This window comes from Ovis aries, chromosome 7, assembly GCF_016772045.2.
Source record: "Ovis aries strain OAR_USU_Benz2616 breed Rambouillet chromosome 7, ARS-UI_Ramb_v3.0, whole genome shotgun sequence".
In the NCBI taxonomy this organism is placed as follows: domain Eukaryota; kingdom Metazoa; phylum Chordata; class Mammalia; order Artiodactyla; family Bovidae; genus Ovis; species Ovis aries.
This window is the reverse complement of record NC_056060.1, coordinates 92,419,005-92,444,854: the sequence shown is the minus strand read 5'-3', so window position 1 is coordinate 92,444,854 and position 25,850 is coordinate 92,419,005.

Below are 25,850 nucleotides of genomic sequence, written 5' to 3'. Positions count from 1 at the left end.
GTGCAGACAATGGCATCTTGTCTGTGACTGAAAGGACTAGAAGGCATTAGCCAGGCTATGGGAAGTAGAAAGCGAAGAAAGATTTCAGGGACAGGAAATAGTATTCACCCATTGCCTTTGTGAAGATGTTCAATATATGTTTGAGGAATCATTTTGAATGAATAACAAGAACAATAGAGAGAGTTTCTGTCTTCTGTTAAAAGATTCACCCATAACAGAGGGCTGGAAAATGCTGGGTTGGCAATGTTTAATGGCAAGTCATGATATCATAGGACTGCATCAACCAAATGTGAAAAGATGTCCACCGAAACTCAAGGTTGTCTTTAAAAAGAATCATGACTGTTCTCACCCAAAATGTAACACTTTTATTGGCTCCAAGAGGAAACTTTTGCTCAAAAACATTTCTTTTGAAATTCCAATGTTAGAGATTTATGCATATGTCTTAAGCAGTTCAATATTTTAAATGTCAGAACTACCTGAGGTTAAGCAGAGCTATAACTCATCCATGATTTGGTGTGGAGGCCTGTAGTAAGGATGCTTTTTCTCTCTTTACAGCTTAATCATACTAATTATGGCTAGAAAATGGGGACTTCCATGGAAAGGTCATCCTTTCTTTGAATTATCAGAGAAAGGATCTGTGCAAAGAGCAAGCCACTCAGAGGGGCTGTAGAAGGTCACCTGGTGCAGAGCTGAGTGGCATAGCACAGATGAGCTCCGCATTTTCCCCTAGATCCCTCAGCAAAGTACAACTAATGCCATTCTGTTTTATCTTCGAATTGTATTATATTTTCAATGTTTTTAGAGAAATGACCCTTTTAATTGGGAAATATATTGTGTTTAGCATAGCTCTTCCTTTTTCTATAAAAGTGACCTACCTGCCTGCAGTAAAAACACCAGCTGCTACTAATTAGACTATTCATAGCATATTATCGGCAGCTTATTATACCGTGTCGACAAGGGAACAAGAAAAACACACCTTACTACCAGTTTTGCTCATTCACAAAGAGTGACCAGTAAATTTTTATTTCATAACCAGAAATACATGAGGATTGAAGCCCAAGAGAGGGAAAATGTGATAAATTAGTAATCCTAATGAAAGAAATAATAATTTGAAATTGACATAAACCTGAATTTGAATATCAGCTCTTGAAAGTAATATTGATTAAACACTCTGAACCTCATTTCTCCCATTAGTTAAACTTGGATAGTAGCCATATTATAGAACTTTAATGAGGAATAAAGTAAAATAAAGTTTTTATCATAATATTATATGTTAGTCTTTCAGTCATGTCTGACTTTTTGTTACCCCGTGGACTATAGCCCTGTAGCCTATCAGGCTCCTCTGTCCATAGAATCCTCCAGGCAAGAATACTGGAGTGGATAGCCATTCCTTTCTCTGGGGTATCTTCCCAACCCAAGGACTGAACCCAGGTCTTCTGCATTGCAGGCAGCTCTTGTCACAGTTCAGTTCAGTTCAGTCGCTCAGTCATGTCTGACTCTGCGACCCCATGAATCGCAGCACACCAGGCCTCACTGTCCATCACCAACTCCCGGAGTACACTCAAACTCAGGTCCATTGAGTTGGTGATGCCATCCAGCCATCTCATCCTCTGTCATCCCCTTCTCCTCCTGCCCCCAATCCCTCCCAGCATCAGAGTCTTTTCCAATGAGTCAACTCTTCACATGAGGTGGCCAAAGTACTGGAGTTTCAGCTTTAACATCATTCCTTCCAAAGAACACCCAGGACTGATGTCCTTTAGAATGGACTGGTTGGATTGCCTTGCAGTTCAAGGGACTCTCAAGAGACTTCTCCAACACCAAAGTTCAAAAGCATCAATTCTTCGGTGCTCAGCTTTCTTCACCGTCCAACTCTCACATCCATACATGACCACTGGAAAAACTATAGCCTTGAGTAGACGGACCTTAGTCGGCAAAGTAATGTCTCTGCTTTTGAATATGTTATCTAGGTTGGTCATATCTCTACTTCCAAGGAGTAAGTGTCTTTTAGTTTCATGGCTGCAATCACCATCTGCAGCAATCTTGGAGCCCAGAAAAATAAAGTCAGCCACCATTTCCCCATCTATTTCCCATGAGGTGATGGGACCAGATGCCATGATCTTTGTTTTCTGAATATTGAGTTTTAAGCTAACTTTTTCACTCTCCACTTTCACTTTCATCAAGAGGCTTTTAGTTCCTCTTCACTTTCTGCTATAAGGGTGGGGGTGGTGTCATCTGTATATCTGAGGTTATTGATATTTCTCCTGGCAATCTTGATTCCAGCTTGTGCTTCTTCCAGCCCAGGGTTTTTCATGATGTACTCTGCATAGAAGTTAAATAAGCAGGGTGACAATATACAGCCTTGACGTACTCCTTTTCCTATTTGGAACCAGTCTGTTGTTCCATGTTCAGTTCTATCTGTTGCTTTCTGACCTGCATACAGGTTTCTCAAGAGGCAGGTCAGGTGGTCTGGTATTCTCATCTCTTTCAGAATTTTCCACAGTTGATTGTGATCCACACAGTCAAAGGCTTTGGCATAGTCAATAAAGCAGAAATAGATGTTTTTCTGGAACTCTCTTGCTTTTTCCATGATCCAGTGGATGTTGGCAATTTGATCTCTGGTTCCTCTGCCTTTTTTAAAACCAGCTTGAACATCTGGAAGTTCACGGTCCATGTATTGTTGAAGCCTGACTTGGAGAATTTTGAGCATTACTTTACTAGCGTGTGAGATGAGTGCAATTGTGAGGTAGTTTGAGCATTCTTTGGCATTGTCTTTCTTTGAGATTGGAATGAACACTGACATTTTCCAGTCCTGTAGCCACTGCTGAGTTTTCCAAATTTGCTGGCATATTGAGTGCAGCACTTTCACAGCATCATCTTTCAGGATTTGAAATAGATCAACTGGAATTCCATCACCTCCACTAGCTTTGTTTCATAGTGATGCTTTCTAAGGCCCACTTGACTTCACATTCCAGAATGTCTGGCTCTAGATGAGTGATCATACCATTGTGATTATCTTGGTCATGAAGATCTTTTTTGTACAGTTCTTCTGTGTATTCTTGCCACCTCTTCTTAATATCTTCTGCTTCTGTTAGGTCCATACCATTTCTGTCCTTTATCGAGCCCATCTTTGCATAAAATGTTCCCTTGGTATCTCTAATTTTCTTGAAGCTATCTCTAGTCTTTCCCATTCTGTTGTTTTCCTCTATTTCTTTGTATTGATCGCTGAGGAAGGCTTTCTTATCTCTTCTTGCTATTCTTTGGAACTCTGCATTCAGATGCTTATATGTTTCCTTTTCTCCTTTGCTTTTTGCTTCTCTTCTTTTCACAGCTATTTGCAAGGCCTCCCCAGATAATGTTAATATGATTATAATAAGGTAATAGTGATGTGATTCAATCCACTGTTCAAGACTGGGCCAATTAAAGAGAGTATCTCACAACAGATTCGTGGAAGACGATATAAAAATATAGGTGACTCTGTATAGAGAATTTCTCATAGGTCATGAAGTAAATTTTCCTTATAATAGTTAAAACTTTTAATATATCAGTTCATTTAATTCTCACCATAAATCAATGAAATGGGTATAATCTGATCACTCACAGTTTATAAATGAGGAAACTAAGGCATAGATAAATTAATTTTATCAAGGTTAAGGAAAAACACACAAAAAAGCACTAAGTAGTGCAGCTCGTGTTTGAACCAAAGCCATTTGGTTCAAGGCAGAGCTCTTAAGACATTACAATAGTGCCTCTGGAATACTTTAAATTCTCTGCTCACACTAGAAAATTATCTTTTTCTGCATTATATTAAGATTAAAAACTACTGCTATCATATTGTAATTAAATCACTTTGTAGATAGTCTTATGGAAAGTATCAAAAGTTAATTTAATTAATTAGTGAAGATACTTGGATTTAAGGCATACTTGTTTATCAGAATAGGCATGACTCAAAGCATAGGGATAAATGATGACTGTTTGATCACCTAATATGCATTGCAAGCATATTGAGGAGGCCTTTAATATATATCACATTTTTATTTTACATGGGCAATCTTCCTTGTGACAATTAGTTATTATTAATTCAGCATATGTAACAAGAACAATGAACCGTCTTTGTCTGCAGGCAGATGAGAAACTCCACATCTAAATCAGTATTTCGCCTTCAGAATAGCACTCTTGGAAGCCAGATGTTTATTTCCATAGCGTAACTTTGTTATTACTTGTTTTATTTCTTCGGAAGTTTTCAAAGTATGAGATATATTTGATTATTAATTTTAGTATTCACAATGGTGTCAGCATTTCCTTTAATGTTTACAGATGATAGAACACAGATAGATGCAGACAGATAGAAGATAGATAGCATTGGAGGGGATCATGGAGAGAATGTGAGTTTCAGTTGACCTGCAAGCTGGACCTGGGCAATCCTAGGCTCCCCACTCCTTCCCCTGTCCTTGGAATGTACATTCTGCCCACAGTTGCCAGAGTAAGAGCGTTTTTAAGGACACCGCTTTGAGAGAGCAATGGATTGGGAGACCATCTGGGCTGGATATATGGCTGAACCCAGGTAAGTCCTGTGTATAAACTTGTAAGATTCCAGTGGGTATAGGGATCTGCTACTAGTCTTGCTGTCCAGACAAACCTGGTATAGAAGTTCCCTTGCTTCTTAAACCTGCCACTTAACGATATGAAGTGGTCTGTCTCTTTCTTTACTCTCTTCTTGCTCTTTGTGTATGGGAACCAGTTTGTGAAACAACAGATAACTATAAGCACATATATAATGATTTAATATGATTGATGTTGATTTTTATATAATATATAATAATTTATATATCCAGGTATCTATATGCCTATATCTCTCCATCTATTCCTCTATCTATCTTATTCATCCTATAACATTTAGGTATTTAAAACTGCTCAGGTCCCTTCTGTCAGCAAAATGATCATTTGAGACACTACAAAACTTCCTGGAGTCCTTGAAAACCTCGTTTCAAATCTTAGGGGTAAAGTGTTTAGTCTTTCACCATAAACTATGATATTAGCTGCAAGTTGTTTATAGATGCTTTTTATCAGATTAGAACAGTTTTTCTGTGTTTCTACTATGTTGATTTTTTAAAAATTATAAACAGATTTTGAGTATTTTAAAGTAATTTTTCTTTATTTACTGAGATGATCATATAATTTGTCTCCATTACTCAATAATACGTATATACACTACACTAATAATTCCACTAAAAATTCCACTTGTTTTTTTTGTATTATATTTTTCTTTATTGTTGAATTCAATTTACTAAATCATATTAAGGAATTTTATATCTGTATTTATGATATGATAGAGTACTTCATGCAAAATGCTGGGCTGGATGAAGCACAAGCTGGAATCAAGATTGCTGGGAGAAATATCAATAACCTCAGATATGCAGATGACACCACCCTTATGGTAGAAAGCCAAGAGTAAGTAACAAACCTCCTAATGAAGGTCAAAGAGGAGAGAGGAAAAGCTGACTTAAAATTCAGCATTCAAAACTCTAAGATCATGTCATCCGGTCTCTTCACTTCATGGAAAATCGATGGGGAAACAATGGAAACAGTGACAGACTTTATTTTGTTGGGCTTCAAAATCACTGCAGATGGTGACTGCAGCCATGAAATGGAAAGAAATTTGCTCCTTGGAAGAAAACCCATGACAAACATAGAGAGTGTATTTAAAAGTAGAGACGTTACTTTGTCGACAAAGGCCCGTATAATCAAAGCTATGGTTATTCCAATAGTCCTGTATGGATGTGAGAGCTGGACTATAAAGAAAGCTGAGCCCTGAAGAATTGATGCTTTTGAACTGTGCTGTTGGAGAAGACTCTTGAGAGTCCCTTGGGCAGCAAGGATATTCAACCAGTCCATCCTAAAGGAGATCAGTCCTGAATATTCATTGGCAGGACCAATGCTGAAGCTGAAATTCTAATACTTTAGCCACCTCATGCGAAGAGATGACTCATTGGAAAAGACCCTGATGCTGGGAAAGATTGAAGGCAGGAGGAGAAGGGGACGACAGAGGATGAGATGGTTGGAAGGCATCACTGACTCAATGGACATGAATGTGATCAAGTTCCAGGAGATGTGAAGGACAGGGAAGCCTGGTGTGCTGCAGTCTATGCGGTCACAAAGAGTCAGACTCGACTGAGCAACTGAACAACAGCAAATGATATAGCTGGTCATTCCTTGCACATGAGGAGATTATTGGCTTTGGTCAAAGAGTTAAGGGGATTCTGGGCAGATTGCTAGAGTCTCTTTTCTGTGTGACTCCCTCTTCTCTGGCATCCTACACTCCTCTTTCCATTTTCTTCTGCATCTCTGAATTTAAACTTTGGTTTCCTCTGCCAGGCAAGATAACTTCTTTCTTTCAGGACTCCATCCTCTCAGTTTAGAAAAGGAATCCCAGGGAGAACCCAGGAGAACATGCAGCTTATCTTTATGCATTTCCCTTCTCTTAAGAATCACAACCCTGCCCTATCTGTCATCCAATGTCATCAATAGTTGATGCCTGTAATGTGTGCCCCTCTGTAACAATCTACTGTGGGAGGTTAACTCAGGTAATTATCACTGAGTCTTGGCAAAACCAATGATCTCTTTTTATTTAATTAACAGTTTTTTTAAAAAATGTAGACCATTTTTAAAAGCTTTATTGATTTTGTTATAATATTGCTTCTCTTATGTTTTGGTTTTTTGGCCACAAGGCACATGGGATTCTAGCTCCCCTAGTAGTGATCAAATCCAAACTCCCTGCATTGGAAGATGACCTCTTATCCACCAGACCACCAGGGAAGTCCCCTAATGATCATTCATAAACATTTAATAGCTGATGTGAAAATTCCTCCACTCCTGAAAGTTCATTTTTAAGTGTCTTTTAAAATCCCTAGATTATATCACCGCTCATTTTTGCTGATTTTACCTATTAGAAGACATTTCTTTCAGTTTACATGTGCTTGTCATTTTATGCATGCCCACATGACATATCTTTACAAAACCCTGATGTTTTTATTTTTCCCCTGTAGATTTATATAGGAAGTTTGTGGTAGGTCTATTTTTATGGAATTTTGTTATTCTCAATACACAATAAGAGCAAAAAGAAAAAAGTAATATATTTTTATGACTAAAGAACACAGTTTTCATAATTTTATTTGTTAACTAAAAATTCCACTGTAGAGGTAAGGGTGCTGGAGAAGGAAACGGCAGCCCACTCCATGGTTCTTGCCTGGAGAATCCCAGGGACAGGGGAGCCTGGTGGGCTGCCGTCTCTGGGGTCACACAGAGTCGGACACAACTGAAGCGACTTAGCAGCAGCAGCAGCAGCAGCAGCAGCAGCAGCAAGGGACTCTGAGGAGAATCCGTTCCCGGGTGTCTTGCACTTGCTGAGGCAGTACCTTGAGAACAATGGCAGAAGGTTTAAAAAAAAAAACAAACAAGCAAATAAGAAGTTCCACTGTATACTATGACATATCAAGTCACCTAGAAAGTGATTTCATTTTCACACCTTCATTTTTACCCCCCAAAAAGTTCATTTAATATTACTCCTCAAATACTTATTTTTGAACATTTTACATTGCTCAAACATCAAAACTTGGATTGGAGTTACTAAGGCTCTTTATCTACGCTGTGTATCATATGCTTGGTCAATTGAAATGCAGGAAGCAGAGAAGCAGAGACCTGGATGAGCTGAAACAGAAGAATCTGCATAGTCATACCAGATGAGTAAGTTATTTCATGAGTGATCATATTTACTTGTTTTTATTTTTTATATCCACTCTTCTTTTAGAGGCACACATCAGAACTGAGTCATAATTAATTTTTGTGGTGTGATTTTTCTGTTGTGGAAATTCCAGCTACACAGACATATATATTAAAGGTGCTAGGTTATTACTATAAAGTTAGAATAAAGTAACTCCATCAAAAGAGTAGTTGAGGAAAACATGAAGCAACTCTAATGTAAAGATAATGCATATTTTTGAACCCTATGGATTACTTAACCTTTGCTAATTAAGAATATACTTTATTCAGTATTGTCAGTGTAATTTATAAGACCATGCTTGCAAAAACAGATGCTAATGCAAAGCATTTAGGATATTAAAATTAAATGTTTCATGCCCAGACATAGAAATAGGTACTCATATGTCAATATTTACATTATTTGTAGTTAAATGTATGTTTTCCCATATGTTCATAAAGAAAAAATTGCATGCACCAATTTTTTTTTTTCTTTCAGGGTTTAAATACAGCAGGTTGCCACTGAGATAAAACATGATGAAATTGTCTTTTTATTTTTTTTTATTTTTGTAATTTGATTTTTGCCATTTCCTTCTCCAGGGGATCTCCAACTGAGGGACTCAACCTGCGTTACTTGCACTGCAGGCAGGCTCTTTACCCCTGAGCCATCAGGGAAGCCCCCGTGTATATGCATGCAAATGTGTATAGTTGTTATCATCTGCTGAGAGCTCTGAGGGGTCTGATGAAGGAAATGGCAATCCCTTCCAGTAGTCTAACCTGGGAAATCCCCTGGACAGAGGATCCTGGCCGGCGACAGTCCACAGGGTCGCAAAAGAGTTGGAAACAACTTATCGGCGAAACAACGACAACTCAGGGGACTGATGAAGCCTTATAAATGGCATTCTGTTTTATTTAATCCAAATGTATACAAATTGGGAAATAAGATAAAAGAGTATTAAATGTTGGCCAAACTTCAGTGTTGGCTTTCCCTGGTGCCCCAGTGGTAAAGAATCTGCCAGCAATGCAGGAGACATGAGTTCGATCCCTGGGTTGGGAAGATCCCCTGGAGAAGGAAATGGCAACCCACTCCAGTATGCTTGCCGGGAGAATCCCACGGATGGAGGAGCCTGGAGAGCTACAGTTCACGGGGCTGCAAAGAGTCGAGCTCGGTTGAGTAACTAACACGCTTCCCCTTCCCTGGCTGTGTCCACACATCCATTCGCTACACCCACGTCTCTATTCCTGCCCTGCAGATAAAAGCAGAGATGACAGGTAACGTTTAGCATGGAAGAAACTCCAGTACTTTGGCCACCTCATGCAAAGAGTTGACTCATTGGGAAAGACTCTGATGCTGGGAGGGATTGGGGGCAGGAGGAGAAGGGGACGACAGAGGATGAGATGGCTGGATGGCATCACTGACTCGATGGACGTGAGTCTGAGTGAACTCTGGGAGTTGGTGATGGACAGGGAGGCCTGGCGTGCTGCGATTCATGGGGTTGCAAAGATTCGGACAGGACTGAGCGACTGAACTGAACTGAACTGAACTGAAAATGGGTTTAGCATAACGTCCAGGTAGGTATGAGCAGAACACTCATGCCTGTCTGTGAAAACACTGGATAAGGCCAGCTTTGCCCCAGGTGAGGCTTGCCCAGGTAGTACTTAAGACATTGAAGAACAAAGCCCGGATCCTAGTAGGTAGCATGCTCCTAACACAAATAAGGGAGTTGCTGAGTCAAACTTTGTTTTCCCAAACCTTCTTATCCTAATGATTGATCAGAAAAGTGACAACACATCCCTGCAACCAAAATAAGTAAAGAAAAAATAGACAGGCCAGATATGTTACACTGTTGAGCTTCTTCCATGTGGATGACACACTATTGATTGGAGAATCCGCCTTCTCCCACAGTACTCTCCATATTTATTTATATATTTGGTTGCCTTTTGCACCTTTATTTGAATAGAGACCTTAATGAGAAGGAGCTTTAAATCCAGGCCTAGCCTGGCAGGGATGTTCTTGAATGAGAGACTCTGCAGTTCATTCAGTTAGAAGCGGAAGTTTGGCAGAGTGAAAGAATGGATAAGCTGGTAATATAACTTATTAGTTGTCTAGACATGGATAAGCAGCTCAAATATTTTGAGTGACTCCTTTAATTATGACATAAGATCGTAATACCAAAATCATAGAATTGAAATGACTATCAAGCAAAATAAAGTACATGACACGTTGTTGTTGTTCAGTTGCTAAGTCGTGTATCACTCTTTGTGACCCCATGGACTGCAGCACACCAGGCTTCCCTGTCCTTCACTATCACCTGTTGAATTGCTGATGCCATCCAACCATCTCATCCTCTGTTGCCCCTTCTCCTAGTGCCCTCAATCTTTCCCAGCATCATGGCCTTTTAGAACAAGGTGGCTCTTTGCATTAGATGGCCAAAGTATTGGAGCTTCAGCTTCAGCGTCAGTCCTTTCAATGAATATTCAGGGTTGATTTCCTTTAGGATTGACTGGTTTGATCTCCTTGCAATCCAAGAGACTCTCAAGAGTCTTCTCTAGCACCACAATTGAAAAGAATCAGTTCTTTGGTGCTCGGCCTTCTTTGCGGTCCAACTCTCACTTTCATACATGACTACAGGAAAAACCATAACTTTGGCTATACGGACCTTTATCCATAAAGTGATGTCTCTGCTTACGCTGTCTAGGTTTGACATAGCTCTTCTTCCAAGGAGCAAGTGTCTTTTAATTTCATGGCTGCATTCACTGTCTGCAGTGATTTTGGAGCTTAAGAAAATGAAATCTTTCACTCTTTCCGATTTTTATCCATCTATTTGCTATGAAGTGATGGGACCAGATGCCATGATGTTAGTTTTTTGGATTTGAGTTTCAAGTCAGTTTTTTCACACTCTTCTTTCACTCTCATCATGAGGCTCTTTAGTTCCTTTTTGCTTCCTGCCATTACAGTGGTATGTATCATCCGCATATCTGAGATTGTTGAGTCAATCTTGATTCCAACTTGTAATTCATTCAGCCTGGCATTAGAAGCATGATGTACTCTGTATGTAAACTGCATGAAGTATAATATATTTGCAATAAATAATCACTATTTTTGGTACTTAGTATTAAAAACACATTGTTTTTCAAATTTATATTATCATGGACTCCACAAGGCATTATATGCAGATTTCAAAGTACTTAGCAAAATATTCATATAATAAATAGTGATAATAAAGTAAAATAAATGTGATGTTTTCTAACTACATAGATAATACAGTGTGAAAGAATTAGATCATCCATCAAATAAATAAAAACACTTATAGCACCTATATAAGCTTTTTAAGCAAAGCAGATATTCTATTAATCTGATTAAATTTACCTGAGAGTCTCCACATTTTAACAGAATCATTTTTGTGAACTTTGAACTCAAAACCTTTTAAGCAGTTGACCAATAGCTACCTTTGATGTCTGGCGAATTAGCTCTGGCGAAAGTTTACGTTACATCCTTAACTCATGATATGGATCTTGATTTAATATTTCTTACTGACAGAAAAAAAAAAAAATTCCCCCTGGTGTTTTGAACTCCTGGATGCACATGTTAATGAAAGCATGCAAGTAGCAAATATGTGATAAAATCTATTCAAATGTAGTTAATTATGAGAGCACTTCGGTCTTGCTCATCAGAGTGAAGTATTGCCAATTCCTATGTGTACACTTTGATATAAATATGACCCATTATAGGCTATTTCAAAATTTGAAATAATGCATATTTATTTCATATGTTCCTGATCACCCAAAGAGATGTTAATAGGCCAATTTTTTTCCTTACTCTAGTGTTAATATATTAAGCAAGATTACTTTGATCTTCATTTCTTTATTCATTCATTTACTTATTGAATTAATTTGTTTAAAAAATATGTATTGCGTACCTGTTAAACACCAACCATACCTTATTTACTGGGAATACAGAAATGATTATATTACTCTACTCATCTACAAAGAACTCTTAACCTTACAGCTTTTTAGAAAGAATTTTCCCTTTTTGGGAGAGAGAGGGACCCATCTGTTTATCTGATTTTATTTCACGAATCATACCTCATATCATTTAATATTTCCTGGCACATTTCCATTCAGATGACACATTTACTCTAAGGAGCACAAACCTATGTTTGTATCTTTGACAGCAAAGGAGAGACTGCCTAATGGAATTGATGCTCGGCTTGAATAATGTAGGATGTTGTGACAATGAGAGCAGCAACGAATCTGAAATAACAGGCCCTACCTGATGCAATTGAAAAATATGCACACTGTTGTCTTAGTTGCAAATATGTTAGATTTCATTTCTGCTTCTGCGATGCCACTGAGTGTAATTCATCTTGATGACAGTTGACAAGAGAAACTAATTTCTCTTAAAAGCACTTCCCAATTACCTTCCTTTTTTTTTTTTTTCCTAAACACTGAGCAGTTTGAGGCACTTGGGAACAAACATTTTCCTCTGTCTTTTCTCTATGTAGAGGAAAGAAATTAGGTGATATGCATGTATTAGATGTTACTGCTCTCTCTGACTTGCAGAAATTAACTTTAAGTAGTGAGTGGCCAGGGAATATGTGATTCGAACAAACTTTGGAGTAGATATGATATACATTGCTAATGGAAATGATTTAGGAAAAGCAAATGTATATTGTGTCAACTTCCTTTTTATTTAAAGCAAATATTGAGGAAGTAAGGAAGAAGGAAGGGAAGAAAGAGAGGAAAAAAGGGAAAGTGGAGTGGGGAAAATGTCAGAAAATATTTCTTCTTTTCTACCCCGAATGTAAAACCTCAGAACAAAGTAGGAGAATCTTCTATGCTCATGCATATATTCATGAAAGCTGTCCAAAATTTTTAAACAATAAAACAGCATGCAGTTTTAGAAAGACTTGAAATATGAGTATATGGATCCTTTTCTTAAATAATAGTCATATAATGAGAGTTACCCATGATGATAAAATGTGCTTCATCTCAACTGTCATAGCTTGAAATTTAAATATTGAGAGTATGAATGTTCCCAGGAAATTAGCAGGATCAAATATTACTCAACGGACTACATATATCATTTCAATATCATTTCATTTCATATATCCATCTCGATTTATATTCTTTTTTTTTGACAAAGTTGTAATTAATTTTGTAACTCGTCTACAGAAGTTGGATGAACTTTTCTTTAACTCACAATGATTTAACTTTAAGGATGAGATTGATGATGTTTTAATGGAGAAAAGAGAATAATGAAAGACTTTAAAAGAAAATGACTTGTTTTGGTAATGAGACATGATATTACTTTAATGAAGATTAAGAAAGTTAAAGTCCATGTAAGGAAAAAACATTCCCAGAACATTTTATAGCACTGACAATCATAGCAAAAGATGAATAAAAGAAATTGTGCTACTGTAATAATTTATACAAATAAACTATAAACAATACCTACAGTTGATCTGAGACAGAATACAGAAGTAAATATTAAGACAGATGAGGTATACACCAAAGGAGAGGCTAAAACAATGAAAATGTTTAGTATACCTATTGAAGTATGTTCCATAAACTTTGATCCTCTCACTCATAACAGGGATATAGCAAGTGATAAGACTTTGAGCTTGAGAGAGGATTTTTAAAATGTATTAGGAATGAGCTGTACTGTAAATCTCTTTGTCCAGCTCCACCAAAGGGTAGGGAGTTTTGTGGCTACCTCCAAATTCCAAAACCAGTTAGAAGAACTTCCAATAAATTATTCAAAGAGACATTTTTTTTTGTGGACTGGGATTATCTTCTATTCAAAAAGGTGTGCAACATTGAAGTTGATTCCCCTTTAACAAAATTAAGAGTGTTCAGTTAGAACATTTAATACTTAATGTGGGGGACTTCCTTGGTGGTCCAGTGGTGAAGAATCCACCTTGCAATGCAAAGGACATGGGTTTGATCCCTGGTCAGGAAACTAAGGTTTCACGTGCTGTAGAACAACTAAGCCCAAGTGCTCCAGAGCTTGTGAGCTGCAATTATCAAAGCCAGCACGCCATGACTAGAAAATCCGTATACTGCAGCAAAAGATCCCGCATGCTGCCACTGAGACACAAAATAGCCAAATGAATAAATATTTTTAAAGAATGTGTATTCCTAAAGGTTGGGCAATGCAAAAACTGAGGTCTGACTGATTCCTGGAAGACCGAAGGCCAAGAGATTCCCAACTAGCTGTTTTGAATGTGGAATAGCTCATTAGAAAAGACCCTGATGCAGAAAGATCAAAGGAAAAGGAGAAGGGGGCAGCAGAGGGTGAGATGGTTAGATTCCATCACCAACTCAATGTACATGAGTTTGAGTGAACTCCAGGAGACAGTGGAAGAGGGGAGCCTAGCATGCTACAGGCCATGGTGTTGCAGAGAGTCAAACATGGCTTAGTGACTGAACAGCAAGCATGGCAAAGGGAGAGCTTGCTTGGGCTGGTTAGAAGACATTCTCCAAGAGTTTGGCAGCATTCTCCAGCCAGTTGTGGGCCAAGAATGAGCAAGAACTTCCATGGGTGATCTTAGGTCTTGTCCAAAACCCAGTCTAGAAGGACAAATAGATGGCAATGAGGGGAAAAAAAAATAGAGGGGACGATCCTTAGTGATGAGGACAGATAAAGGGACAGCAGAAATGGAGGCACAGTTACTCCTGTCAGGAGGACTGCACGTAAATGATTCCTCAAAATGGATTAGGAATGTTGGCCAAGAGCCATAAAGATGAGTCAGCCTTGAATATCTGCCAAATTCAGAGAGCACTAGTTAATCCAGTGTCCACAGAGAAGTTTTCTTTATCTGTTACTTCTGCTCTTGTTATTTTTCAAGATGCTGCTGGTAAGGAGTAGGATGGCTGAAAAGGGGAAAAGGAATGAGAAGTTAGAAAACCTGGAAAGAAGGAAGCTAGGGGATGTGTGGGAAGGAAGCTATTGCTTTCTTTAACAAATTTTAAGATTTTTCCAGATTTAGGTGGGAGAGTGAAAAAGCCTCCCTTATGACATGAGGTTGAGCAAGCTCCAGGAGCTGGTGAGGGACAGGAAAGCCTGGTGCACTGCAGTCCCATGGGGTCACAAAGAGTCAGACATGACTGAGTGACTGAACTGAATTTTAAATCACATCTTGACCTTAATGATTTCATGGGGATGGATATTTTTGTTACTTGATGGAGACTGTGTTTTAAGACTTATGGTAACCGACTTATTAGTTTTGCTGCAATGGCTTCCCAGATTTTCATCTAAGGGAAAGGAAAGAATTTGCTCTTTGCAATCTTTTTTTTTTTTTTAATGTAAGACATATATATACCTTTCAAAGTCCAGCTGTGTGTATCTACTCCATTGTAAAATGATTATATAGTATTCCGTTGCATAAATGTACCATACTTCATCTAATCCCTTCTGATGAGATGAAGAATCTGCCTGCAATGCAAGAGACACAGGAGACTCAGGTTCGATCCTTGGGTCAAGAAGACCCCCTGGAGGAGGATATGGCTACCCACTCCAGAATTCTTGCCTGGAAAATTATACGGATAGAGGAGCCTGGCAGTTCACAGTCCATGAGATGGCAAAGAATCAGACACACCTGAGCATGAATGCACTCAAGCAAATGCACGCTCCTGATGAAGGATTATGGTTTCCATTTTGGGGAGAAAATAAGTGTGAGATTGAAAAAAAAAAAAAACACTTCATGATTATATTGTCTGTACTGGCTTATTCAATGTATTGTACTGCTAGTTTATATATTACTATGATAGATGACAGTGATATTAGTCATTCTAAATCTGTGCCTTGCTCATGAATCTTTCCTTTTCTTCATGTTCATGTTGTTAAGTCACAGCTAAATCTTCTGCTTTGTACATTGTAGACTGGTCTTTGTTGGTTTTGATGTACTTTGTAATTAGCTATTACTTAGTTTCTGAAATAGAGAAATTCTTTCATACTCTAAAAGCCCAACTTTAGCCATACTTGAAAACACACTGTTTTTTTAAAGCATATTATTATTATTATTATTTTGGACCCTTGCTGCTGCTGCTGCTAAGTCGCTTCAGTCATGCCCGACTCTGTGCAACCCCATAAATGGCAGCCCACCAGGCTCCGCCATCCCTGGGATTCTCCAGGCAAGAACACTGGAGCGGGTTGCCATTTCCTTCTCCAATGCATGAAAGTGAAAAGTGAAAGTGAAGTCGCTCAGTCTTGGACCCTTAAGAAAATCTATTTTACTACTACTTCCTATCTTCTTGTATGGATGTGAGAGTTGGACTGTGAAGAAAGCTGGGTGCCAAAGAATTGATGCTTTTGAACAGTGGTGTTGGAGAAGACTCTTGAGAGGCCTTTGGACTGCAAGAAGATCCAACCAGTCCATCCTAAAGGAGACCAGTCCTGGGTGTTCACTGGAAGGACTGATGCTGAAGCTGAAACTCCAATACTTTGGCCACCTCATGTGAAGAGTTGACTCATTGGAAAAGACCCTGATCTGGGAGGGATTTGGGGCAGGAGGAGAATGGGACGACAGAGGATGAGATGCCTGGATGGCATCACCAATTCAATGGACGTGGGTTTGGGTAGACTCTGGGATTTGGTGATGGACAGGGAGGCCTGGCATGCTGTGGTTCATGAAGTCTCAAAGAGTCAGACACGACTGAGTGACTGAACTGAACTGAACATATCTTCTTGGGGCTTCCCAGGTGGCTCAGTGGTTAAGAACCCATCTGCCAATGCAAGAGATGCAAATTCAGTCCTTGGGTCTGGAAGATCCCCTGGAGAAGGAAATGGCAACCCATTCCAGTATTGTTGCCTGGAAAAATCTCATGGACAGTGGAAGCTGGAGGGCTATGGTCCATAGGGTCACAAAGAGTCAAACATGACTGAGCAACTGAGCAAGCCAGGCACACCTATCTTCTTAACCAGTAGAGGAAACAGTGCTTTTCTTCCTATTATTAAAAAAAAAAAAATCTTCCTTTTATTTTTTTTCCTCTTATGATAGTCTAATAAGAAATATATGTAAATATAACAGCAAAAATCAAGTACACTATCAAATAACTGCAACTTCAAGTTTACCAAAGAGATATTTGGCAAAGCTTTACATAATCCAATCAGTAAATTCAGGCAGTATGTATACTGGCTGTTATCAATAGTTTGTGACATCACTGCTGATGATTTCTAATTATTTTAAGAAGAAAAAGATTTGAGAAGCTTTCTAGAAATCTAATTCAGAGTAAGTAGAGCAATGGACTTTTCTGAACAAAAATGTACTTAATAAGCTAATGTAACCAATAATGAAAGGTCAAAAAGAAATACACCACCAATTTTAGATTTCTAGTACTTGCAATTAGAGCCTATCACTAATAGAGGGACAGAATTCTTTTTTCTAAAGAATTTAAGAAACATATCTTTTGCAGAATACACAATTGCTCTAAACCATTGCGTGTTTTCTTGATATATTAATCTTTAGTATAAGTGCATTGAGTATCTCTAAGCTATTCTGTTCTAAATTTCTTCTAGAACAAGAATTTCTGGTAAAGATGAAATAAATATGTGGGTTGCTAAGTACCTCCATGGACTTTTCAGGTAAAGGTCGAAAGGAAATTATATATTATTTGTCTGCCCTTGGAAGATGCCCTGGGGCTTCCCCGGTGCCTCAGTGGTAAAGAATCTGCCTGCCAATGCAAGAGAGGCAAGAGATGCCAGTTCAATCCCTGAGGTGGAAAGATCCCTTAGAGAAGAAAATGACAATTCACTCCAGTATTCTTGCCTGGAAAATCTTGTGGACAGAGAAACTTCATAGGTTACAGTCCATGGGGTCACAAAAGAGTCAGACACAACTTAGCAACTAAACAACAGCAGAAGATGATATAGGAAATATAATTATTTTAGCCCAGTTTTAAATCAAGAGAGACTATGGTAAGGGTGGCTCCCACTAGATGACATACATTTCCCTAAGTGCTTGCTAGCTCAAAAACAGCAACCAGTTAAATGTGGCCCTGATAGCTCAGTTGGTAAAGAATCTGCCTGCAATGCAGGAGACCCTGGTTTGATTCCTGGGTCAGGAAGATCCTCTGGAGAAGGGATATACTACCCACTTCAGTATTCTTGGGCTTCCCTTTTGGCTCAGCTGGTAAAGAATCACTCTGCAATGTGGGTGACCTGGGTTCAATCCCTGGGTTGGGAAGATCCCCTGGAGAAGTGAAAGGCTACCCACTCCAGTATTCTGGCCTGGAGAATTTCATGGACTGTATGTTCCATGGGGTCACAAAGATTTGGACATGACTGAGCGACTTTCACTTCACTTCAGAAACTGATAGGAGCTTCAGAAGCTGCATATGAAAGATTTTCTTATTTATTGATTTAATTCCTGAGGTTGTTGGTTTAATTCTCAGGATGTTCTTACTTTGAATTCTGAATTAAATTATTCTCCATTCAAAACAAAACCAGGACAAAAAATACAGAGATATCTTTGGCTTACCCATAATCCATTTAAGAACTGAAACTGAGGGATCCACAGCTGTTTAATAATGTGGTGCCTTGATTGTACTGGGGAAATGAGACCCAGAGATTTCTAAACGCCTCTCACAACCACAGAGCACATGATAGGCACCTAACACGACTAAGGGCTTCCCAGGGGGCCCAGTGATAAAGCCGACGCAGCAGAGGCAGGAAATGCTCATTGGATCCCTGAGTCGGGAAGAAGCCCTGGAGTAGACAATGGCTGCCCACTCTAGTGTTCTTGCCTGGAGAATCCCATGGACAGAGGAGCCTGGTGGGCTACAGCCCATGGGGTCACAAATAATCCAACATGACCGAGCATGAACACAGAGCGCAACCAAACTAAGAAAATAATTAATAGCAGTGAACAAGTCCTTACCAACAGATAAAAAGGGAGAAGGGCAAAGTGACTGAAAGAGAAACTCACTAGGCGGGCTGGGTGGCACGGGGGGAGGTCCTTCTTTAAAATTCAATTCTGCTTCTTTGATCACTCTACAGCCTGGGAGTTCTTTCTATGGAAGTAGTGGGTGGTCTCCTCATGGAGGCTAATTTGTCATTTTTCCCTCTGTAAATCAATTTTGTTTCTTTTTTTTTTGCCAGTCCTTGCAACTTTTCCAGGACTTTTTGTATTTCTTTCTTAGATCATTTTTGAAGCGTACTGCAGTGAGAGCAGCTTTATGAAGTACCCGTGCCAGGGTTAGAGGTCTAGGCAGGAGAATAGGGCACAGCATCAAAAGCGTTTGGCAGCAGGAAAGGTGGAGAACACCCTACAGGTGGGCAACCAGCACTGCAGTGGGCTAAGTCAGGGAAATAAAGATTTCACTTGCTCAAGGAGGCTGGAGAGGCAGAACAGTACCTTAGTCCCTGGAAATGTTGCTATTTCTATGTTAAAGGGAAAAAAAAAACCCCAAAACAAAAATTGAATCCAATGAAACCATGGCATGAGACAAAGTACAAAACAAGGCAAGGACTCAGTGATGAACCTGGGCCAGACCATGAGTTGCAGAAAAACTGGACCAACTTGTTTGTGAGGATACTAGCCGGGGTTTGAGGAAGATCATACTCCAAAAGCACTATGGTAAAATTCAAAAGACTTTTCTGACTAAAACAGGGCAGCAGTTGAGACACAGATTAAGTAGAATGTTTTTCATCTTTTTTTTTTTTTTTTGGTTACTTTTATCCAATAATTATCACCGGGGACCATTTTGACTCCTAGAGGACATTTGGCAATATCTGGAAATATTTTTGGTAACTACAACAGATTACAAGGGGAAGTTCCTATTGGCATGGAGTTGGAAGAGGTCAGGGACGCTGCTAAACATCTTACAATACAGAGGAGAACCCTCACAGTGAAGAATGGTCTGATTCAAAAGGTGAATACTGTCGAGATTGAGAATCTCCTCATTTTACCTAAACTTGAAGAATTCTTAAAATGCAGTTTGTTGCTCTTGTTCATTTACAGTCTCATGTTTCTCTTTCTTCTGCTAGTCACCATCTTTTCTCCTAACAGAGACAAGCATGACTACATAGAGAAAATAAAAGCAAAGAGCACAAAGATATTTCAAAAAGCAAGATGGATCTCAGTTTCTCTTCATTTTGCTTTACTCAAAGATCTAATTCAGCTTAAACAAGAGATGGTAAAAGGATGTGAAGCCTGTACACCCACCCAAAAAATCAGTTTAAATAATTTTAGAAAAATACTGTTTATCAGAAAAATATTTTCTTCAGACAAGAATCTGAAAAAAATGACCGAGTTTATACATTTTACCTTTTAGAGAATCAGTAAGATTTGCATTGAAGACATAACTGGCTTCAACTCCTAGATCTACCAACTGATAATCATGAGATCTTTCTATGAACCTAAATTAATGAAGACATTGAAAGGAATTGAAAATAGTACCTTTCAGGGTTTTGGTGGGGGTGAACTCAATATTGCATGCAATGTTCCAACAAATTCCATACCTGACTCAGAGGAGGCCCTAAGTCTGCAAAACACTCAGCACAAAATGATTTTATCTGAACTCCTAAATTCAAAGACTTGATCAAACTCTAATACGCCTTTTAGAAACTTAAGGCCATATTCCTAACATGACCTCAGGTGCCCTTAAATGCCTGCTTGACTGCCAGGGGAATTTACTGTTTGCTCCAGCCAAAACTTTGCAATAGGTGAATAGTTCCTTTATACCTTTGCTTAGAGCAGTTCCTTTAGAAAGTTTGGGATTATATATTTTTTTCTCTGCTTGTTTGAAACATAAATCTTCTACCACTCAGAACTGTCTTCTCAAGGATTTAGGAGCAGCCTCTCTGAAATGCAAACATTCAAGGAGACAGCCCTCACCTGCAGTTCTTTGGAAGGGTAAGGGCCTAACTTCACTGGGCACCCTGCTCTAACTTGCACAACTATCTTTTGTCACAAGATATGAGCAGTCTTTCTCCCCTTGGATAAGCAGTAATTATGTGGGCCTCGTGGTAAAGAACCTCCTTGCCAAGGCAGGAGGTGTAAGAAATGCAGGTTTAATCCCTGGGTTTAAAGGGCTGGGTCCGGGAAGATCCCCTGGAGATGGAAATGGCAACCCACTCCTGTATTCTTGCCTGGAGAATCACATGGACAGAGGATCTTGGCAGACTACAGTCCCGAGGTCGCAAAGAGTTGGACGTGACTGAAGTGACTTAGCATGAAGGCAAATAGTAATTAGCAAACCCAGATGACTGACCTACATGGACCCACTTCCCTTTAATGTCTTTCCATGTCTTTCTTTTAGCACACTCAACATTTAAAAAGTCTTCTCCCTTTTGTTTCGGTGATGTTGAGCTCAGTTTACCCTGGACTCTCTTCACTACTACAGAAGTTATCATTGAATAAAATCTGCCTTTATCACCTTTTACTAATCTCTGGCTTGGTCTCTCTTGGACATCCCTCAAAAGTAACAACAGCAGCAATAATAGTAGTTGTCACAAAATGTGGTAATTTTTTAAAAGTCTCATCTACAGTATAATGAAAAGGATGATGGTTGTCTGTCTATGAATGGGAATTTTTTTACAAAATATTTTTATGACTGTTCTTACAAAAAAGAGAAGAAAATCACATTACTTAGGTTGAGGCTAGATACTATGTACATTTATTTTCAAATTCATTGACATCAAAGATATCTCTGCACTGGTTACCATTATCTCATCAGAAAAGCATACTGTGTTTGAAGATTATTCAAACCCTTTTGTGCAAAGTATGAAAAATTAGTTAAGTCAAAGATGATTTATAGATACTTATCTCTTCAGTTGGATCTTGGGAACAAATTAGCCAATGATCAATGACCCTTTGATTCAGTAAAAGTCTTTAGGGATCAGCAAGATACAAACAGAAACAAGTAAGGTTGAGACTCCAGAAAGAAGTGAATTTTCCAATTGGGAAATTGAAACTGACTTAGCTGTAATTTTTCACGTGACCACAAGGAAAGCAATCAAATACGGGGACCTGGGGCAATCAAGTTATAATCCAAAGAAGCTACATTCTCATGCTCAATCCCAGCAGCATCCATTCTAAAGAGGAAAATAGATAAACTTGAGAATGTTCTACTGGATGTGGGCGAAGAAAGCATAGGTGATCTCTCCCCCATCTCCTGTCATTTTATTGCAAAATATCCAAATTTATAGACTTGGTCTTCTTAGAAACTATTTGGTAAAAGGGATTCTCACTATCATTAAAGCACTACAGTTAGATAAGGAAGGGCTTGAGTCTAGTCCAGAATCTACTATGAAAAATTATTCTTATTTAAATATGCTACCACAGTGCCTTATGATATCCCAAACTTTCTGAAGTCTGGCACTTAGGAAGGCAGATTAGATGGCAAAGCAAAGGAAAGATGGGTTCAAGGAACAATATCCATGAATCACAGTAGTTCCCACTCTCTAAAATTTGCTATGAGGCTTTAAGTCTCTATCTACAAATTAAGATTTTAAAACACTCTTTCTTGAGTGTCCTTCCAACTGGAACATTCTGTCTTATTTTTTTTAAGTGTAGAAATTGCAAGATTAATATTGAGGCCGCTGAAGTAGGAACAGAGGCCTAACAGTAAAATCACAACTATGAACTTTACACAGATTATTCTGAGAGCTAGATCACGTCTCTTTACAGGCTTATCTTCTGTTATTTTCATTTTAGGACAGCTTTCCAAAATGAGAATGAGACTAAGACACAATTATAAATGGTGTAAAACTAAAGCTTTAAAACAAAATAGAATAAAATCTCATGCCACAGATTCAAGATTAAAAAGACTAAGGGATAGCATGTGGTCACCTGTATTTCCTCAGCTCTGCTAGTTTTAAAGATAATTCAGTGAGCTGGATTTTGTATAATATTCTCAACATATTAATTTGCATATAATGGCTAATTATTTTACAAAATGCTTTCACATTTGCTGCATGATTTGATCCCCACTCCTGCAACAGCCAGTAGTATATGTTTGAGCAGTACCACTTTTTAACATTTCTGTATCTTTCATTTGATTTAAAATTTTATTTTATATTGGAGCAGAGTTGATATACAAGGATATGTAAGTTTCAGGTGTACAGCAAAACAATTCAGTTAAACATGTACATATATCCATTCTTTGGCAGATTCTTTTCCCATATAGGTTATTACAGAATATTGAACACAATTCCCTGTGCTATGCAGTAGGTCCTTGTTGATTATCTACTTTATATATGGTAGTATGTATCTTATTAGTGTTCTTCATTATAGATTGGAGATTGTTCAATTTTAACTGTGTGGAGAGTTTTAATAAGAAAAGAACTGAGAACTAAACAGATTGTATAATGTAGAGGTCATGTGTAGCTTTCAGTTATAGGGGTGGGGGGATTAAAAACTCAGATTGGATTAAGGAATGATAGGAGAGACAATAGAAGCAGCTGGTATAGACAAGCACCTCCTGGAGTTCGACTAGACAGGGAAGCAAGTTAATAGCAGAGGCCGGTGTGAGACCACAGAAACTAAGGAAGGAAACATTACCACATATTTGAGCGCTGATGGGAATAAACGAGTGGGAGGGAAAATTGGATCAATAATGCAGAAGATGTAAGAGATAGCTGGAAAGCTCCTGGGGAAGATAGCTTTCCACTAAATTATAAATTATGAGTGCTCATCGCATGCATAGACATGGTATTTGTGCTGAGAAAAGGAGTTCAAGATCTAATAGCGTATGAGCAAATCAGATGAGAAGATGACTCTAGGATCGGTAAGAGCTGGTGGGGGCTGCGTGATCAGATTGATTAGATGAAATGCTTTCTTACCAAGCTTCGTCTTTTTCTAGAGTGTGACCTTCCCGTGCAGTGAAAATGAAGTTCCTCAGCCTAGTGGAAGCTGACGTGGTAGAGGACACTTAACGGGAAAGGGAGGAGGGTGTTTAGTGTTACATTTTGACAGTGGTGTAACCCACCCTAGTTCTGTCCTTTCTTGGGTTTGATGAACCATGCATTTTGAGAAGAGAAAGATGTACAAGAGCAGGTCAGGGAAGACAGCTCTAAATCTTCACCGCTGTTAGTGAGAAGAATTTGGTTAAGCACTATGTCATGTGCTGGCAACATCTTCAAAAGTATTTATTTAAAGTTGAAAAAACTGCAAGGATTGTCTTTACAGCATTGTTATTCATAATGGTTTGCAAAGGACCTAAATCCTGGAGCACAGTCTTGGAAATGGGCCTACAGAGAGTGATGTCTCTTCAAATGAGAAATGTTCTGCCGTATTCATCTTCCAGGGTTCAAGGTATTATCCATTCATTTTACAGCTATTACCCGGAAGTCAGCCAGTGTGTCGAGATCTCGGAAATCTGTGTATAATTAGTAAAGAATTACTTCTGCTGTGTGTGAAAGCCCATCTCTTCTCAAATACCTTTTTGTCCCCTTTCTAAGACTTAGGATTTGATGGTGACCAGTGAAGACCTATGCTACATTTGCCCCTATCGTGAAGGCATCACCCCTTATCAGTTTATGCAAAAGTACACACACCTCAAAACTCCAATGGATTCAGAGCCATGAGTGAGTCTTTGCAGGAGGGCAGGGAAGGGTAATCTGTATGTTATATATCTCTTCTTGTGCTCACCTGAACCTCCTCATTGCCATCTTTCCTATTCTATTTCCTCTTGATACCCTTCTTCCCAGCACATCCCACCTACTACACATCGTTGTCCCTTCTGTAGAGTAATACTTCCCCAATCAGAAATCTTAGCTCAAGCTGACTTACCCCATGGCTCACCAGTTATTTTCCCAATAAAGAAGAAATTCTGATACCCAACTCCAAGACCATAGAACTTTCCACCTGGTTACTCAACTATTACCAAGATATTATTCTTAATGCCTTCAGTTGCTGTCGCTCCTGCAGGCAGGCATGAAGCTCTTTTAAGGTCAAACTTAGTGCAAAATTCAGGGAGAAAGGTGATTGTTGTGTTTCTATCTCTCTCTTCCTCTGAAGCTTTGTGCTTCTGACAGTCTCTCCACAAGTTAGAGGAGACAGTGGCCATTCAAGTCCCTGGGCCATCTCAGGGTTTTCTGGGGAAAATTGAAATGAGGAGTCTGGAGTCTGTCTGGAGCACAGCCACACTCTGGATGTCACGATGGGGAGAGCACTCCAGTGGGTGAATTATAGAGGCTGCTGCTCTTGGCTCATGTGCCCATCCAGATGGCCACGGGATGTTGGGGACCATGATTGATGACTTCATGAGAGCATAAGAAATGAAGGAAAATCAAGTGGAAAAGAGGACCATCACTGTTTCAGAGGAAAACTAAAGAAAAGAAAGATTAAAAGTATAGCTACCAGTATTAACACAGCAAGGCAAATAGACCTTTGTTTAAAAACCTCAACAGGCAAGAACTTGCTAAAGTACTAAATATATTTTTATGTGTAAATGCAAATAAGAATATACATGTCCATGGATAATACTTACTATACATGTATATAACATGTATGTCTCTATCTTCTAACATACAATTTGGCTCAGATGGTAAAGCGTCTGTCTACAATGCGGGAGACCTGGGTTCGATCCCTGGGTAGGGAAGATCCGCTGGAGAAGGAAATGGCAATCCACTCCAGTGCTATGGCCTGGAAAATCCCATGGACAGAGGAGCCTGATAGGTTACAGTCCATGGTGTCGCAAAGAGTCGGACACGACTGAGCGACTTCACTTTCACTTTCTCCTTAACATTATAACTCTAATTGAAGACTGCAAGTCATTACGAAGGAGAAGCACAACAAACCCTGAGCAGATACTTTCCATTTCTAACTTTCTTCAGTCTTCTGAAACAAGCTACCACCTCTATATCTTTTAGCATTTCTAGAGAATCCCATTAAAAAGCGTTTTTCCTTCTTATAGCCCTGTGACTGAGAATAAATGGTAATAGGGAGGGTGACCTATATGTGTATTTCTTACTTAGGATGGTATGTGTGAAAGTCAGAGGAGCCAGGCTACATCCCCTGTGTTCAAACCTTTGCCTTCATTATCCTTATTATTGTCTTCAGCAAAGAGAGGCTCTTGCAAGAGTTATATCTCAGCCTTTAGCCAAGGGTGAGTAGAGACTTTGAGATTAGCAGCTGACAAAATACACAATT